Here is a 17,633-nt window from a genome sequence, read left to right as displayed (position 1 = left end):
TTTCTCCGCACATGAGGCCGTTCACCTAGGCCACCTCGGTAAGGTGTCCACCGACTCGGCCATCATCTTTGGAGGGGAAGTAGCCCCCTAGAGTAGATCGAGGCTATTCTCACCCGCGGAATCCTTGATGGAAGACTTGCCGAGACCCAAGCACGCCTCCTCCGCACACCTGTGGAGCCGTTCGCCTCCTCTGGTGTGGCGGCCCCAATGGTGCATGAGGAGGAGATCCGTGGTCGAACCCGCTCCCGTACTACTGCCCTTCGGGCTCAGAGCGCCTCCCGTGTCCTGGGGTCAAGCAGCCCCCTGATGGCGCCTTGATGTGGATCCTCTTCTGGAACATCCGCGGCTTTGGCCATGATGGACGGCGCCGCCAATTGATCGAATACATGCAAGACGAACACATTGACATCATAGCCATCCAAGAAACAATGCGTATAGAGTTCTCCCTTCCCGCGATGGCCTGAGCCCCCACCTATTTGCCTGGCATTGACTACCTTCTAGTGGACCACAGGACACTCGGGAGGCATCCTTTTAGGCATGAAGGATGCCACCTTTGATGTGGGCGGCATGGACAGGGGTGAATTCTACGTTAGTATGGAGATCTTCGAACGAGCGCTCAACTTCAAATGGGAAATTGTGATCATGTGCGGGCCGGCCGACCACCGTCGCTCGTCAACCTTCCTTGACGAACTTCAGAGGAAGGTCTCCGCCTCACTTCTGCCCGTGGTGGTGGGTGGCGACTTTAACCTCATCCAATCCCCCGATGAGAAGAACAATGACCGTGTCAACCTTCCCCATATGTAGATGTTTAATAACTACATCGCGGAGCTTGGCCTCCGCGAACTAGATAGGATTGGAGCCAAGTTCACCTAGACTAACCGTCAAGCTCACCCGACGCGCTCTATTCTGGATCGCTTCCTAGTTTCCCTAGAATGGGAGCTCCGGTTCCCTCTGGCCTCGCTCTGTGCAATTACCCGGATTGGGTCCAACCACATCCCCCTCCTTCTTTCCTCCTCCGACGATTGGCCCCCCACCCCCCTCAGTTCCGCTTTGATCTCTTCTGGCTCAACCAGGCAGGGTTTATGGAGGCGGTCCGGACTAGGTGGGCCTGCGCTCGGACCTCCCCCACCGCTCCATCTCCGTGGTGGACTCGTAGCAGTTCTACGCCAAGCTTGCCCACCAATTTATGAAGGGATGGGGCGCTAGCCTCGGGCAGGACTTCTGCGAGCGCAAGAAAACCCTCCTGCCGGCTATCCAAGCACTTGACTCCCGCGCCGACACCTCCGGGATCTCCCTGATGGGTGGATGCTGAGATATGATCTTGAGGACCAGCTCTCAGTCATTTACACCTATGAAGAAGCTTACTAGCGGCTCCGCGGCACCGAACAGTGGGTCCTCCGTGGAGATGCTAATACGAGGTACTTCCAGGCGATCGCTAATGAGCGGAGGCCTCGGAACTCCATCCAATGCCTGTGGGACGGGGACACCCCTCCCCATTGCCCATCGAATATCCGGGCTCATGTTGATGGCTTCTATAAAGCCCTATTCTCCCCCACCCCTAGGGGCGGGACTTCCTTAGCCCCAGACACTTGGTTAGGCCGCCAACTATTATCGGACGAGGCAAATGCCTCCCTTACAGCCCCGTTCTCCGAGGAGAAGGTGCACTTGGACATCCAAGGCATGAACTCTTCCTTGGCCCCGGGCCTGATGGCCTTCTGGTGATGTTGTTCAAAACATTCTGGCAGACCATCAAGCCGGAGGTCATTACCCGGTTTGACGAATTCTACACTGGGTCCATGGACCTTGGGTTCCTGAACTACGGGATCATCACACTTATCCCCAAAGTTTTGAGCGCTTCTGACATCCGCCAGTTCCGCCCTATCACCGTGATCAACGTGATATTCCGGATCCTTGCGAAGGGTTACACCAATAGGGTGACCCTTCCCGCGGACGCCATTACCCACCCCAATCAATCGGCTTTCATCCAAGGGCGTTTTATTCTGGATGGGGTCTTGGTGTTCCATGAGGTGCTACATGAAGTCCGCTCCATGCACTAGGGACCGGTTTTCCTGAAGCTCGACTTCCACAAAGCCTACGACATTGTTCTTTGGCCGTTCCTTCGGGATGTTTTGATCCGCAAGGGCTTCGATGACCATTGGGTGAGCAGGGTCATGCAACTGGTCACCTGCGGCCGGATCATGATTAACATTAACGGCGAGATTGGACCCTACTTCCCCACCCTATGTGGGGTATGCCAGGGTGACCCGTTCTCCCAGTTTCTGTTTAACATGGTGGTTGATGCCCTTGCCGCCATCCTTGATAAAGCCAAATCTACCAGCCATATCCACGGCGTAGTCCCTCATCTGGTGGGAGGGGGAGGGGTCTCCCTCCTGCAATACACAGATGACACCATCATTATGGTGGAGGGATCCACTTCCGACAACGCCAACCTAAAGTTCCCCCTCCTCTATTTCCAACAAATGTCGGGTCTCATGATCAACTTTGATAAGAGCAAAGTGATGATCCTTGGCTATTCTCCTGAGGAGGCCTAGGCCATAGCTGACAATTTGAACTGTCGGCTGGGCTCTTTGCCCACCACCTACCAGGGGATTCCCATTAGTGACTCTAGGATGACCGTTGCCGACCTCCGCCCAACGGTCACTAGGATGCAGCACTGGTTCAAACCGTGGTGGGGTAGGTGGCTTTCGAAGGCAGCCAGGGAGATCCTCATTAACTCCTCGCTGTCCAGCCTCCTATGGTTCCTCATGAGCTTCTATAGCCTTCACTTGCCCCTGCATCAGGAGATTGCCAAATACCAGTCTCGGTTCTTCTGGGCAGGTAAGGGGGAGAAACAAAAATAACATATGGTGAGCTGGCCCGACATCTGCAAACCCAAAGACCAGGGTGGCCTTGGGATCATGTCCTCCAGGCGCATGAATATTGCTCTCCTGACGCGCTGGCTTTGGAGGATCACCAATGGGGAGGGGGGACTCTGGTTAACCCTCATCCGAAATAAATACCTCCGCGGTCAGCCCCTAGCCTTCTGCCAGCGCACTGATGGATCCCAATTTTGGTAGGTAGTGATTCAGCTCCTTCCTGTCCTCCGAGTTGGTACCTCCATCTCAGTGGGCTTTGGATCCGCAACGTTGTTCTGGTTGGACCGGTGGTTGGGGACTCCCCCCTTGCCGCTCGTTTCTCGAAGTTATTCTCCATTGCGGTTGACCCCCGGGTCTCCATCGAGATGACCCTTATTGACTTAGGGCGGCTCGCCTTCCGACGACACTTCGGCCCTCTCGAGGTGGCCGCATGGGATACCCTCCTCCAGGCCATCGCTCTCCAACCGTTAGACATGGATGGCGTGCCTGACCCCGTGTCGTGGCTTCTGGAGCCCCTGGAACGTTTTTCCACGAAGTCCCTATATCCGGCCATTGCCCCCTCTGAGGGAGTCCTTGATTATGGGCTCCTCGGGCATCCGAACTATGGTACGTGGGCCGGATTGATGGACTGTGAAGATGCAAGACCGAAGACTCTCACCCGTGTCCGGATGGGACTCTCCTTGGCGTGGAAGGCAAGCTTGACGTCCCAATATGAAGATTCCTTTCTCTATAACCGACTTTGTACAACCCTAGTCCCCCCCGTTGTCTATATAAACCGAACAGCTTAGTCCGTAAAGACAGGGAATCATAATCATAATTAGATAGGCTAGACTTCTATGGTTTTAGCCATTACGATCTCGAGGTAGATCAACTCTTGTAACCCCCATACTTATCAATATTAATCTAGCATGATGTAGGGTTTTACCTCCATCGAGAGCGCCCGAACCTGGGTAAACATTGTGGTCCCTATCTCCTGTTACCATCAACCTCGGACGCATAGTTCGGGACCCCCTACCCAAGACCCGCCGGTTTTGATACCGACATTGGTGCTTTCATTGAGAGTCCCGTTGTGTCATCATCAAGAGGTTCGATGGCCCCGTCAATCATCCACAACAACTTTGCCCAAGGAGAAACCTTCCTCCCCGAACAGATCTTCGTGTTCGGCGGCTTCGTACTGCGGGCCAACTCGCTTGGCCATCTAGAGCAGATCGATAGCTACACCCCTGGCCATCAGGTCAGATTTGGAAGCTTGAACTATGTCGCGGACATCCGCAGAGACTTGATCTTCGATGGATCCGAGACCGCTGCAGTAGCCGCTCCCTGTCACCACGATGAACATGACTTAAATCTATCATCGAACCACACCCAGGAGATAGAACCTGCAACTCCTCCGGTTCTAGATCCGGAGTAGATCACACCATCCAAGGACAGGAGGCTCAACTCCGCCACGGAGGCCACAGACTCAGCAGCGTTGGATCCGCACATAGACCCAACCTCAAGTGAGATCTGTGTTACCAGAACCTCGGACATGTTTTCGAGTATAGGTTCTGAAGCATGTGCATCCGTGCATGATGAGCTTGATCGGGCATCGATCGTTGAGTTCAGCTCCGCGGACATCTTCCGGCACTCGCCTTTAGGCGACGTGCTAAACTCATTAAAACACTCTCCTTAGCAGGGGACTCACAACCGAATTATATCCGGTTCGAACTGGAGGCTGATGACGGAGAATTTCGCTTCCCACCCCCCGCCCACTTAATAGCCACCGTCGAAGACTTAACTGACATGCTCCATTATGGCTCCGACGACATCGACGGTATGGACGACGATGCCGGAGAAGAAGAGGCCCAAAACCCGGCATTTACCGGACGCTGGACGGCCACTTCCTCGTACAACGTATACATGGTGGATGCACCAAAAGAGAATAGCAGTGATGACAAGGAAGATCCAGTTGAGGATAAACCTCCTGAGATACAACCAAAGCGTCGGCGTCAGCGACGCCGCTCTAAGTCACGCCGCAGCAAAGACAGCAACACCGGCACAGGAGAAGATAACACTCCGGGCAGTGCCAAAGACAATGAAGACCCCATTGAGGCAACTTCCGAACAAGATGAACGGGAAGACGGGCAAGTTAGCCCTGATGAACAGGCCACACATGAAGATTCGGAGGACAGTAATTATCTTCCCCTCTCCAAGGATGAGGCAAGCCTCGGCACCGAGGATTTTATCATGCCTGAGGAACCTCTTGAGCAGGAGCGCTTCGAGCACTAGCTAATAGCCACTGCAAGGAGCCCGAAAAAGAAATAGCAGCAGCTTCAAGCTAATCAAGATCTACTCAATGATAGATGGACTGATGTCCTGGCAGCCGAGGAATACGACCTCAAGCGCCCAGCCAAAAGTTACCCGAAGCGCAAATTTCTACCTCAGTTCGATGACGAGGCGTTGGAGCCCGTACCATCATCGCGCAATGCGGCTGACCGACCAGCACGCAGTCGGGATAAAACGACATCTCAAGCCGAACACCAGCCTGCCCTACCTCACCGTAAAGGCAGAGATAAAACAGCTCAAGGACTCACATATGACCTATGGCAGGACTTGGATGGTAGAGCGGGTCAGAACAGATCGATCTATGGATCACGGGGACGTGCCCCGACATGCGATAACGGCTATCTAGCCGGACGCAATAGCCATACTCATGCCCGGGCCGAGAACTGCAGACGGAGTCTATCCGAGCTACGTCGCGACATGGCGCGATATAGAGGCATCGCTCACCCACGTTGCTTCACTGACGAAGTAATGGACCACAAATTCCCAGAAGGGTTTAAACCCATGAATACCGAATCATACGATGGAACAACAGATCCCGCAGTATGGATTGAGGACTATCTTCTCCATATCCACATGGCCCGCGGTGATGATTTCCATGCCATTAAATACCTACCACTAAAACTAAAGGGACCAGCTCGGCACTAGTTAAACAGCCTTCCAGAGAACTCCGTTGGCAGCTGGGAAGATCTGGAAGATGCCTTTCGCGATAACTTCCAAGGTACATATGTCCGGCCACCAGATGCCGATGACTTAAGGCACATCATCCAGCAGCCCGGAGAGTCAGCCAGAAAGCTCTGGACTAGGTTCTTAATTAAAAAGAACCAAATTGTCGATTGTCTGGACGCCGAAGCCCTTGCAGCCTTCAAACACAGCGTCCGGGATGACTGGCTCGCTCGCCACCTCGGTCAAGAAAAACCAAAATCCATGACAGCCCTTACCGGTCTAATGACCCGCTTTTGCGAAGGAGAAGACAGCTGGCTTGCTCGTAGGAGCAACGGTGCCAATGACCCGGGCACTTCTGAAGTCCGAGACGGCACCGGAAAGCCACAATGCAATAAACACAAGCGTCGTAATAATGATGAAATAACACAGGACACAGCAGTTAACGCCGGATTCAGTGGCTCCAAGCCTGGTCAACGGAAAAAGGCATCCAAGGCAAATAGAGACGGACCATCCAACCTCGATAAGATATTGGATCGGCCCTGCCAGATTCATGGCATCCCCGATAAACCAGCTACTCATACTAACAAAAGATGTTGGGTCTTCAAACAAGCCGGCAAGCTAAAAGCCGAACACAAGGGGAAGGGGCCGCCCAGTGACAGCGATGAAGAAGAGACTCGCCAGTCGAATACCGGGGTTCAGAAGCAATCCCCCCCCCCCTCGAAGTGAAAACCGTAAATATGGTATATGCAATGCACACCCCTACAGGGGAGCACACGCGCGCACTACAGACACATACGCCATAGAGAGGGTTCCCCCAAAAATTAGTCATACCCATCCCGAAGGATCGGCAGCTCTGATCATCGATCCAATTATTGATGGGTTCCATCTCACGAAAGTCCTTATGGACGGCGGCAGTAGCCTTAATCTACTGTACCAAGACATTGTCCACAAAATGGGCATTGATCCTTCTAGAATCAAACCCACCACAACAATCCTCAAAGGACCAGTACCCGGCATAGAAGCTCACTGCACGGGCTCCGTCACACTGGAAGTCATTTTCGGTTCACCAAACAACTTCTGAAGCGAGGGCTTGACCTTTGATATTGCCCGGTTCCACAGTGGCTACCACGCACTTCTGGGGCATACCGCTTTTGCTCGATTTAATGCGGTCCCACTCTATGCCCTCGCAAAACTTAAAATGCCCGGTCCGCGCGGCGTCATAACAATAAATGGAAATACGGGACACTCCTTCTGTACAGGAGATTGTACTACGGCCATTACAACTGAAGCACAAAGCGGCCTAGTCAAGCCGCACAACTCATCGACCATTAAGCCGCCGGTTTCCATTAAATGGAACCAATCTGTCTCAGAGCAGGATTATCAGTTCAGCCTCCGCCGTTCGCCTCACAATCACGCGAAGTTTATACCGCGCAAGCATAATTATGCACTTAAAATACCCTGGCCATCGGCGGAGGCACAACACGGGCAAACCTACAAGCACTCACATTTCCTCCTTTTCATTTCTAACTATTTCTTTTTATCTTATCACAGGTGACGCAAAATATTGGTCATCTCACAGACTCTTTCGGAGTTCGGCTTCATACACTTACCCCAAGGTTGTTCATGTTGAAGGAATCATTTAACCGAGGCAAGGCGGCGCAGACGTGCGATAGGAGGTTCAAATAATTTTGTAGATCGCACTCTCTATTTTGAGCCTGTAAAGTGCCTTCTCCCTCAGCCTTCGACCACCGGCATGTCAAATAGCCTGGTTCGTGGCATTATTATTTGTAAAATCGCAATTGACATATCGATTAGATCCCAGTAAACATAATCCATATCCAGTATTCGCTTTTTCTAAAAAAAGCTGAATTTCTCCGGTTGTTTCACACTCGCACCTCGGCACGGGTTGCCAGGGGCTCGACATGGGAACAAATGAATTGCCGACAAGTCCGAACAAATTTATAACACACTTCGGCATCGCGAGTTTGGCCTTATATGTATTAGCTCCGAATCATGTCTTTGGTCAATAGTTGGGTTGCCCGGCTCCTGTGCTTACTACCTTACATTCCGCTATATCGGCTAGGGTAGTAAAGGGAGAACTACTGCGATTGTGTCCCGGTTTATCCGGATGAGCACCTCAGTAGAGAAAGCCGAAAACAGACTGTCATGATGCGGCGAGAGCTGGTCAACCACTCGATGACTTATTAGAATCTTTCGCGATTCCTTCCATATTGCACGAAGGACCGTTCTTCTGGTCACTCATGTAACGCGTTGTATTCGGATAACTGCGTACATACCAGGGGCTATATCATAGACCCACCGTCAAACTCCTATGGCTAAGTGAAAGTGCTAAAGCCCTATAGTCTGATTGCCTAGTTCACCGCATTGACACCTCCTTCACGGACCAAGACGTTGGATCAAGAGTGATCAAGTGCTTTTCCGAACACCCCCGTATTTTATGCGAGGGGGCTGAAGCCGATGACTAGAAAACTTCCGGATTATACAAAAACGGCCGCACAGGAGGAGCCACAACTTCTAGGCATAATCTTAAAATATAATAATATTATTTTTACAATTTCAATACATTTCACTCGAACATCATCTCTTTTGAGCACTGCCCCTCTATCAAGCAGGCACCCTCTAAGACATCCTCAAAATAATACTCTGGCGTGTGATACTTGCTACCGCTTGAGCACTGTGTTGGTTTTTCCCGAAGAGGAAGGGATGATGCGGTAAAGTAGCGTAAGTATTCCCCTCAATTTTTGAGAACCAAGGTATCAATCCAGTAGGAGGCTATGCGCGAGTCCCTTGCACCTGCACAAAACAAATAAATCCTCGCAACCAACGCGATAAGGGGTTGTCAATCCCTACACGACCACTTACGAGAGTGAGATCTGATAGATATGATAAGATAATTTTTTGGTATTTTTATGATAAAGATGCAAAGTAAAATAAAAGCAAAATAAAAAGCAAAGGAAATAACTAAGTATTGGAAGATTAATATGATAAAGATAGACCCGGGGGCTATAGGTTTCACTAGTGGCTTCTCTCAAGAGCATAGGTATTCTACGGTGGGTGAACGAATTACTGTTGATCAATTGACAGAATTGAGCATAGTTATGAGAATATCTAGGTATGATCATGTATATAGGCATCATGTCCGAGACAAGTAGACCGACTCCTGCCTGCATCTACTACTATTACTCCACTCATCGACCGCTATCCAGCATGCATCTAGAGTATTAAGTTCATGAAAACAAAGTAACGCCTTAAGCAAGATGACATGATGTAGAGGGATAAACTCATGCAATATGATGAAAACCCCATCTTGTTATCCTTGATGGCAACAATACAATACATGCCTTGCTGCCCCTACTGTCACTGGGAAAGGACACCGCAAGATTGAACCCAAAGCTAAGCACTTCTCCCATTGCAAGAAAGATCAATCTAGTAGGCCAAACCAAACTGATAATTTGAAGAGACTTGCAAAGATAACCAATCATACATAAAAGAATTCAGAGAAGATTCAAATATTGTTCATAGATAGACTTGATCATAAACCCACAATTCATCGGTCTCAACAAACACACCGCAAAAAGAAGATTACATCGAATAGATCTCCATAAGAGAGGGGAGAACATTGTATTGAGATCCAAAAAGAGAGAAGAAGCCATCTAGCTAATAACTATGGACCCGTAGGTCTGAGGTAAACTAGTCACACTTCATCAGAGGGGCTATGGTGATGATGTAGAAGCCCTTCGTGATCGATGCTCCCTCCGGTGGAGCTCCGGAACAGGCCCCAAGATGGTATCTCGTGGATACAGAAAGTTGCGGCGGTGGAATTAGGGTTTTGGCTCCGTATCTGATCGTTTGGGGGTACGTAGGTATATATAGGAGGAAGGAGTACGTCGGTGGAGCACCAGGGGGCCCATGAGGGTGGAGGGCGTGCCTGGGGGGGGGGTAGGCGCGCCCCCTACCTCGTGGCCTCCTCTTTTGTTTCTTGACATAGGGTCCAAGTCTCCTGGGTCTTGTTCGTTGAGAAAATCACGTTCCCGAAGGTTTCATTCCGTTTGGACTCCGTTTGATATTCCTTCTCTTCGAAACCCTAAAATAGGCAAAAAAATAGCAATTCTGGGCTGGGCCTCCAGTTAGTAGTTTAGTCCCAAAAATAATATAAAAGTGGATAATAAAGCCCAATAATATCCAAAACAGTAGATAATATAGCATGGAGCAATCAAAAATTATAGATACGTTGGAGACGTATCAATACTCCTTGCCCTCGGGTGGACTTTTCGCTGCAACATCGGTGGCCTTCATATTTTCCCAGTACGTCTTCAACGGGCAAGGGCGATCCGTGCACCTTCAATGCACATGGACCGCTTAACATCGTCGATATGCGACACCGCATCACCTAGTCGCCGTACCAAACCGAAATAACTCTTCGGAACTGGCTCAGTCGGCCACAGCTGGACTACGACGTCCTTCATGGCAGAACCGGATATCTTGTGGAGCTCGGCACACTAGGCCATATGTTCGTTCCGCAACAGTGGGCGCTTCGGCGTGCCGAATTGTGATGATAAAAGCTTCTCCGTTGCATGCCCTTCCTGCGCTTCGTAAAACTGCGCCGCATCGGAGGCACTCTTCGGCAAGTCCAAAAAGGCGTCTGGGGAGCTCCACATTTGATTAAGCAGGGCATAGTTCAGATCGTCGAACTTAGTCTGTAATAAGAAAGGCTTACCGGCTGCTATCTCCCCAACTTGCCAGATCTCTTCCCGAACCGCTCTAGACTCAGATCGTGCTTCTCTTGCCTCTTATAATGCCTTGTCAAGATCGGCTGCTTTGGCCTTGTTATCCTTCTCAAGGAATTCACACCGGACAGTGGCTTCCTTCAGCTCGTGCGCCATAGTGGCCATTCTCTCCTCACACTGGCGTTGAGCAGCCTGTCCGGCTTCTAACTCATCAGCTGCCTTCTTGGCAGCCACATTACTCATCCGGGCTTGCTCCTTGGCTCCGTCAAGTTCAGACCGAAGGGTCTCAACCGAGCTACACCATCTGTAGATACGCATGTCTCAGAACATAATTCTAGCTTCATGCTCATGTTACTATACATACTCTAACACATACCTTGCACCTCGTCGAGTCGCCTATTAATAAGCGTGATGTCGTTATCCGCCACGTCAAGCTTATGCTCCATACCTACAACCTCTGTAGCGTGGGAAGTCGTCATGGAGGTAACAGCATGTGTTTCCAGTCATTAGATTATTACCCGAGGACATCTTTTTTGATCCTGTGATTACCTACCTTTGGGCGCCAATCAGAGCCTCAGGGGCTACTATCTATACACAGGTACATTTTTGTGTATAGAGCACAATCGAAAATATAACATCACATACCTCAAAGTCTCTTAGCAGGCTGATACATCTCCAACGTATCTACTTTTCCAAACACTTTTGCCCTTGTTTTGGACTCTAACTTGCATGATTTGAATGGAACTAACCCGGACTGACGTTGTTTTCAGCAGAACTACCATGGTGTTATTTATGTGCAGGATCAAACGTTCTTGGAATGACCTAAAACTTCACGGAGACACTTTTCAGAAAATAAGAAAAATACCTACCAAAGATGAAGGCCAGGGGGCCCACCGTCTTGCCACGAGGGTGGGGGCACGCCTGCGCCCCCTACCTCGTGGGCCCCCTGTTGCGTCTCCAACTCCAACTCCACCTCCATATATTGAGTCTCGATGAGAAAAAAATCAGAGAGAAGAAATCATCGCGTTTTACAATACGGAGCCGCCGCCCAGCCCTAAAACCTCTCGGGAGGGCTGATCTGGAGTCCGTTCGGGGCTACGGAGAGGGGAATCCGTCGCCATCGTCATCATCAACCATCCTCCATCACCAATTTCATGATGCTCACCGTCGTGCGTGAGTAATTCCATCGTAGGCTTGCTGGACGGTGACGGGTTGGATGGGATCTATCATGTAATCGAGTTAGTTTTGTTAGGGTGTGATCCCTATTGTCCACCATGTTCTGAGATTGATGTTGCTATGACTTTGCTATGCTTAATGCTTGTCACTAGGGCCCGAGTGCCATGATTTCAGATCTGAACCTATTATGTTTTCATCAATATATGAGTGTTCTTGATCCTATCTTGCAAGTCTATAGTCACCTATTATGTGTTATGATCCGTTAACCCCGAAGTGACAATAATCGGGATACTTACCGGTGATGACCGTAGTTTGAGGAGTTCATGTATTCACTATGTGTTAATGCTTTGTTCCGGTTCTCTATTAAAAGGAGGCCTTAATATCCCTTAGTTTCCGTAAGGACCTCGCTGCCACGGGAGGGTAGGAAAAAAGATGGCATGCAAGTTCTTTTCCTTAAGCACGTATGACTATGTTTGGAATACATGCCTACATTATACTCCCTCCGTTCCAGAATATAAGGTGTATTGATTTCCGTGCAAGTCAACCATTTGAATGTTTGACCAAGATTATAGAACAAAATAGAAACATCTGCAATACCTAATAGGTAAACTATGAAACTGCCTTTCATGATCGATCAAATGATATAAATTTCATATTGTGAATATTGATATATTTTTCTAAAACCTTGGTCAAACTTGCACTCGGTTGACTTTTGAAAAAACAAATACACCTTATATAAAGGAATGGAGGGAGTATCAATGAACTGGAGCTAGTTTTGTGTCACCCTAGGTTATGACTGTTACATGATGAACCGCATCCGGCATAATTCTCCATCACCGATCCATTGCCTACGAGCTTTCCATATATTGTTCTTCGCTTATTTACTTTTCCGTTGTTATTGCTATCATCACTACAAAATACCAAAAACACTACTTTTACTATTGTTACCTTTTGCTATCGTTACCACCACTATCATATTACTTTGCTACTAAACACTTTGCTGCAGATATTAAGTTTTCAGGTGTGGTTGAATTGACAACTCAGATGCTAATACTTGAGAATATTCTTTGGCTCCCCTTGTGTCGAATCAATAAATTTGGGTTGAATACTCTACCCTCAAAAACTGTTGCGATCCCCTATACTTGTGGGTTATCAAGACTATTTTCTGGCGCCATTGCCGGGGAGCATAGCTCTATTCTTTGAGTCACTTGGGATATATATCTTCTTATTATTATGAAGAACTTGAGAGATCCAAAAACAAGATCTATCCCTCAACTACGAGGGGAGGTAAGGAACTGCCATCTAGCTCTGCACTTGATTCACCTTCTGTTATGAGTAAGTTTGCGACACCTGCACCTGCTTCTGCTATTCGTTCTGATATGTCGCATGTTATTGATGATGCCACTTCTGCTATGCATGATACTTATGATGAAACTACCTCTATGCCTGATGCTACTGTGCCACTTAGTGATTTTCTTGATGAACAACTTGCTAGGGCTAGAGAAATTGAAAATATTGAATCTGATGATACTGATGAAAGTGATGATGAAGAACCACTTGCTATTCCTAAGGGTCATGTATTTGATCAAGATGCTTCTTTAGCTATTTTAGCTTGCAGAAATAGAACTGGACTTAAAAAATTATTAGCTAAATGGAGTAAGCAATCTCTAAATGATAGAATGAAACCTGGCCCTGCTTTTGCTACTTCACCTATCTTTGTTACTGATAAGGATTATGAATTCTCTGTTGATCCTGATATAATTACTTTGGTTGAATCTGATCCTTTCCATGGTTATGAATCTGAAACTGTTGTGGCACATCTTACTAAATTAAATGATATAGCTACCCTGTTCACTAAAGATGAGAGAACTCGTTACTTTTACATCCTTAAAATATTTCCGTTCTCATTAAAGGGTGATGCTAAGATGTGGTTTAATTCTCTTGATCCTGGTTGTGTGCGTAGTCCCCAGGATATGATTTATTACTTCTCTGCTAAATATTTCCCTGCTCATAAGAAACAAGCTGCTTTAAGGGATATATATAATTTTGTGCAAATTGAAGAAGAGAGTCTCCCACAAGCTTGGGGGAGGCTTCTCCAATTACTTAATGCTTTGCCTGATCATCCTCTTAAGAAAAATGAAATACTTGATATCTTTTATAATGGACTAATCGATGCCTCCAGAGATTACCTGGATAGTTGTGCTGGTTCTGTTTTCAGGGAAAGAACACCAGATGAAGCTGAAATTCTATTGAATAATATGTTGACAAATGAAAATAATTGGACACCTCCGGAGCCAATTCCTGAGCCTATTCCTAAACCAACTCCGAAGAAGAGGGGTATTCTATTTCTCAGTCCTGAAGATATGCAAGAGGCAAAGAAATCTATGAAAGAAAAAGATATTAAAGCTGAAGATGTTAAGAATTTACCTCCTATTGAAGAAATACATGGTCTTAATTTACCAGCTGTTGAAGAAACATATAATCCAAATCCTTTACCTATCGAAGAAACTCATGGTCTTGATAACCCGACACAGGTAGTAAAGGTAAATTCTCTCTATAGATATGATAAAGTTGTAATCCCATTTACTAAAATTGCTAGCCCATGCTTAGATGAGTTTGATAAATTTATGGCTAAGCAAGAAGATTTTAATGCTTATTTTGGTAGAAAATTGAAATACAATTCAAATATGCTTGGACACTTGGGTGATTATATGGCTAATGTTAAAGGTGAACTTAAACTTATTAGTAAACATGATTCTATGGTTACCACTCAAGTAGAACAAGTACTTAAAGCTCAAAATGATTTGCTCAATGAATTGAATAGTAAAAATAATGATAATGCTATTAGAGTGGCTACTAGAACTGGTAGAATGACTCAGGAACCTTTGTATCCTGAAGGCCACCCTAAGAGAATTGAGCAAGATTCTCAGAGAAATAATTTAGATGCACCTAGCTCTTCTAAAAGGAAGAAAAAGAAAAATGATAGGACTGTGCATGCTTCTAGTGATCCTATTGTTGAAACACCTGAGAATCCAAATAATATTTCTATTTCTGATGCTGAAACACAATCTGGTAATGAACCTGAAACTAGTGATAATGTTAATGATAATGTTCATGATAATGCTCAACCTAGTAATGATAATGACATAGAAATTGAACCCGTTGTTAATCTTGATAACCCACAATCAAAGAACCAACGTTATGATAAGAAAGATTTTGTTGCTAGGAAACATGGTAAAGAAAGAGAGCCTTGGGTTCAGAAACCCATGCCTTTTCCTCCCAAACCATCCAAGAAAAAGGATGAGGATTTTGAGCGCTTTGCTGAAATGATTAGACCTATCTTTTTACGTATGTGATTAACTGATATGCTCAAAACTAATCCTTATGCTAAGTACATGAAAGATATTATTATAAATAAAAGAAAGATACCGGAAGCTGGAATTTCCACCATGCTTGCTAATTATAGTTTTAAGGATGGAATACCAAATAAACTTGGAGATCCAGGAGTACCCACTATACCATGCTCTATTAAAAGAAACTATGTTAAAACTGCTTTATGTGATCTTGGAGCCGGTGTTAGTGTTATGCTTCTCTCTTTATATCATAGACTTGATTTAAATAAGTTGACACCTACTGAAATATCATTGCAAATGGCTGATAAATCAACTGCTATACCTGTCGGTATTTGTGAGGATGTGCCTGTTGTAGCTGCAAACGTACTATTTTAACGGACTTTGTTATTCTTGATATTCCAGAGGATGATAGTATGTCTATTATTCTTAGAAGACCCTTTTTGAATACTGCAGGGGCTGTTATTGATTGCACTAAAGGCAATGTCACTTTTCATGTTAATGGTAATGAGCACACGGTACACTTTCCGAGGAAACAACCTCAAGTTCATAGTATCAACTTTATTGGAAAAATTCCATCGATTATATTTGGAGGTTTTGAATTTCCTCTTCCTACTGTCAAGAAGAAATATGATATTCTTATTATTGGGGATGTGCATATCCCCGTTGAGGTAACATAGTGTTATTCGAAATTTCTCCGGTTCCATGTTATTCGGAATGAGTTTGTTAACAAGACTTGATCAACCTTGTTAGTGGATTCCTTTTGATGATCATGAGATGGATGAAACTAGAAGGCACAACCTTCTGTACCCCACTTTTACTTTCTGTTATTTATATTAAATAAAATAAAAATAAATATTTTTATGTCTGTTATCTGATTATCCGTGCAATATAAAAATACCTCGAAAATGAAAATTCTCCAAATGCCCTGAAATTAAATATGATTTTTCTAGAATATTTGAGGATTTATGGAACAAAGAACACACCAGGGGGGCCAACCACCTTGCCACGAGGGTGAAGGGCGCGCCCACCCCTCTAGGGCGCGCCCCCTGCCTCATGGGCCCACGGTGGCCCTCCTCCACTTATTTCTGCACCCACACACTTCATCTTCCTCCCACAAACACGAATAACCAGCTCAAGCACGAGTTCTGGCTCATCTTGCTGCCATTTTCGATCTCCTTGCTCAAAGCACCTCTCACAAAACTGCTTGGGGAGGTTGTTCCTTGGTATGTGACTCCTCCATTGGTCCAATTAGTTTTTGTTCTAGTGCTTTATTCATTGCGAATTTTTGCTGCTTAGGTGACCCTGTTCTTGAGCTTGCATGTCAAATTTATATGGTCAAAAGTAGTTTTGATGCATGATATAGGCCCTAGGCACTTGTAGGAGTAGTTGCTATCAATATTATTGAGTTTGGTTTACTTTTATTTTGGAGTTACTAAAAAATTTCAGATTTTTTCAGAGGAAGAAAAATGCTTAGGAAAATGTTCCAAGGTGGTTCTTCAAAGAAGCAAGGACCCAGGCTTGCAATGCGTGATGCTGACGAAGAGCCACCAAGAGACGCTCCAGTGCGTCCTTGTGAGTGGCCTTCTGAAAATTTTATGGATCAAGCGGGAATAAAAGAAGAATTCAACGCATATTTGCGTAACGCTGATCTCATGAGCTTCGAGGAAGAGAAGTGCAGTCAGTATCATGAGCTAACTAGCTCCTTTGTGAGGAGGTTTGAATTTTCCACTTCACGTAATTTTCCAACTGTCCTGTTTGATCTTTATGATAAATCTTATACCATGGACTTAGAGGATTTTACCACTGCATGCAAACTTCCACAATGGGGTAGTATAAGGGATCCTCGCAAATATGAATTTAGAGATTTTCTTGCCGATATAACTGTGGGAGAATCTAGGGATATTACACAAGCTACCATAGGGGGCATTCACTTTCCTGCCATACATTATTTTGCTCTCTTCATAGGTAGATGCATAAATGGTAAAGATGAGGCATGTCACGTGTGTGTCCCTGACCTCAGTATTCTTAGGAGTGTTGTGTTAGGAGACAAATCATATAATTTGGGAGCCATTGTTGCACGTAGGTTGCATCTTAATAGACGTAATGGAGATTTCTTTGGGGGAATTTATGCAACCCGCGTAGCTAATTTTCTTGGTATAGATGTGCGCAAAGATGATATTGAATTACCTCCTGCCTATCTAGATTTTAATGCTATGGTTCATCACCAGTTTGTTGAGAGGAATGAATCACCTCTCCAGTACCGACTAATCTTTGACAGATGTGGTGCTGTCCGTATTACTCTCCCTGCCCCTGCCTTCTTTGATTATCAGGCAAGAGGAGGATATACTATTACCAGAGAGGAGGCAAATGAGTACGAGAGGAGAGAGGAGGCCGCTCGTTGCCACGCTGCAGCTCAGCAGGCGATAGCTGCTGCATCACAGTACGACCCCAACAACTATTATTATGGATATCAGCCAGGCTAGCCGTGGCCA

The sequence above is a fragment of the Triticum dicoccoides genome, chromosome 7A, assembly GCF_002162155.2.
Source record: "Triticum dicoccoides isolate Atlit2015 ecotype Zavitan chromosome 7A, WEW_v2.0, whole genome shotgun sequence".
Lineage (NCBI taxonomy): Eukaryota > Viridiplantae > Streptophyta > Magnoliopsida > Poales > Poaceae > Triticum > Triticum dicoccoides.
Note: the sequence above shows the minus strand (reverse complement) of the source record.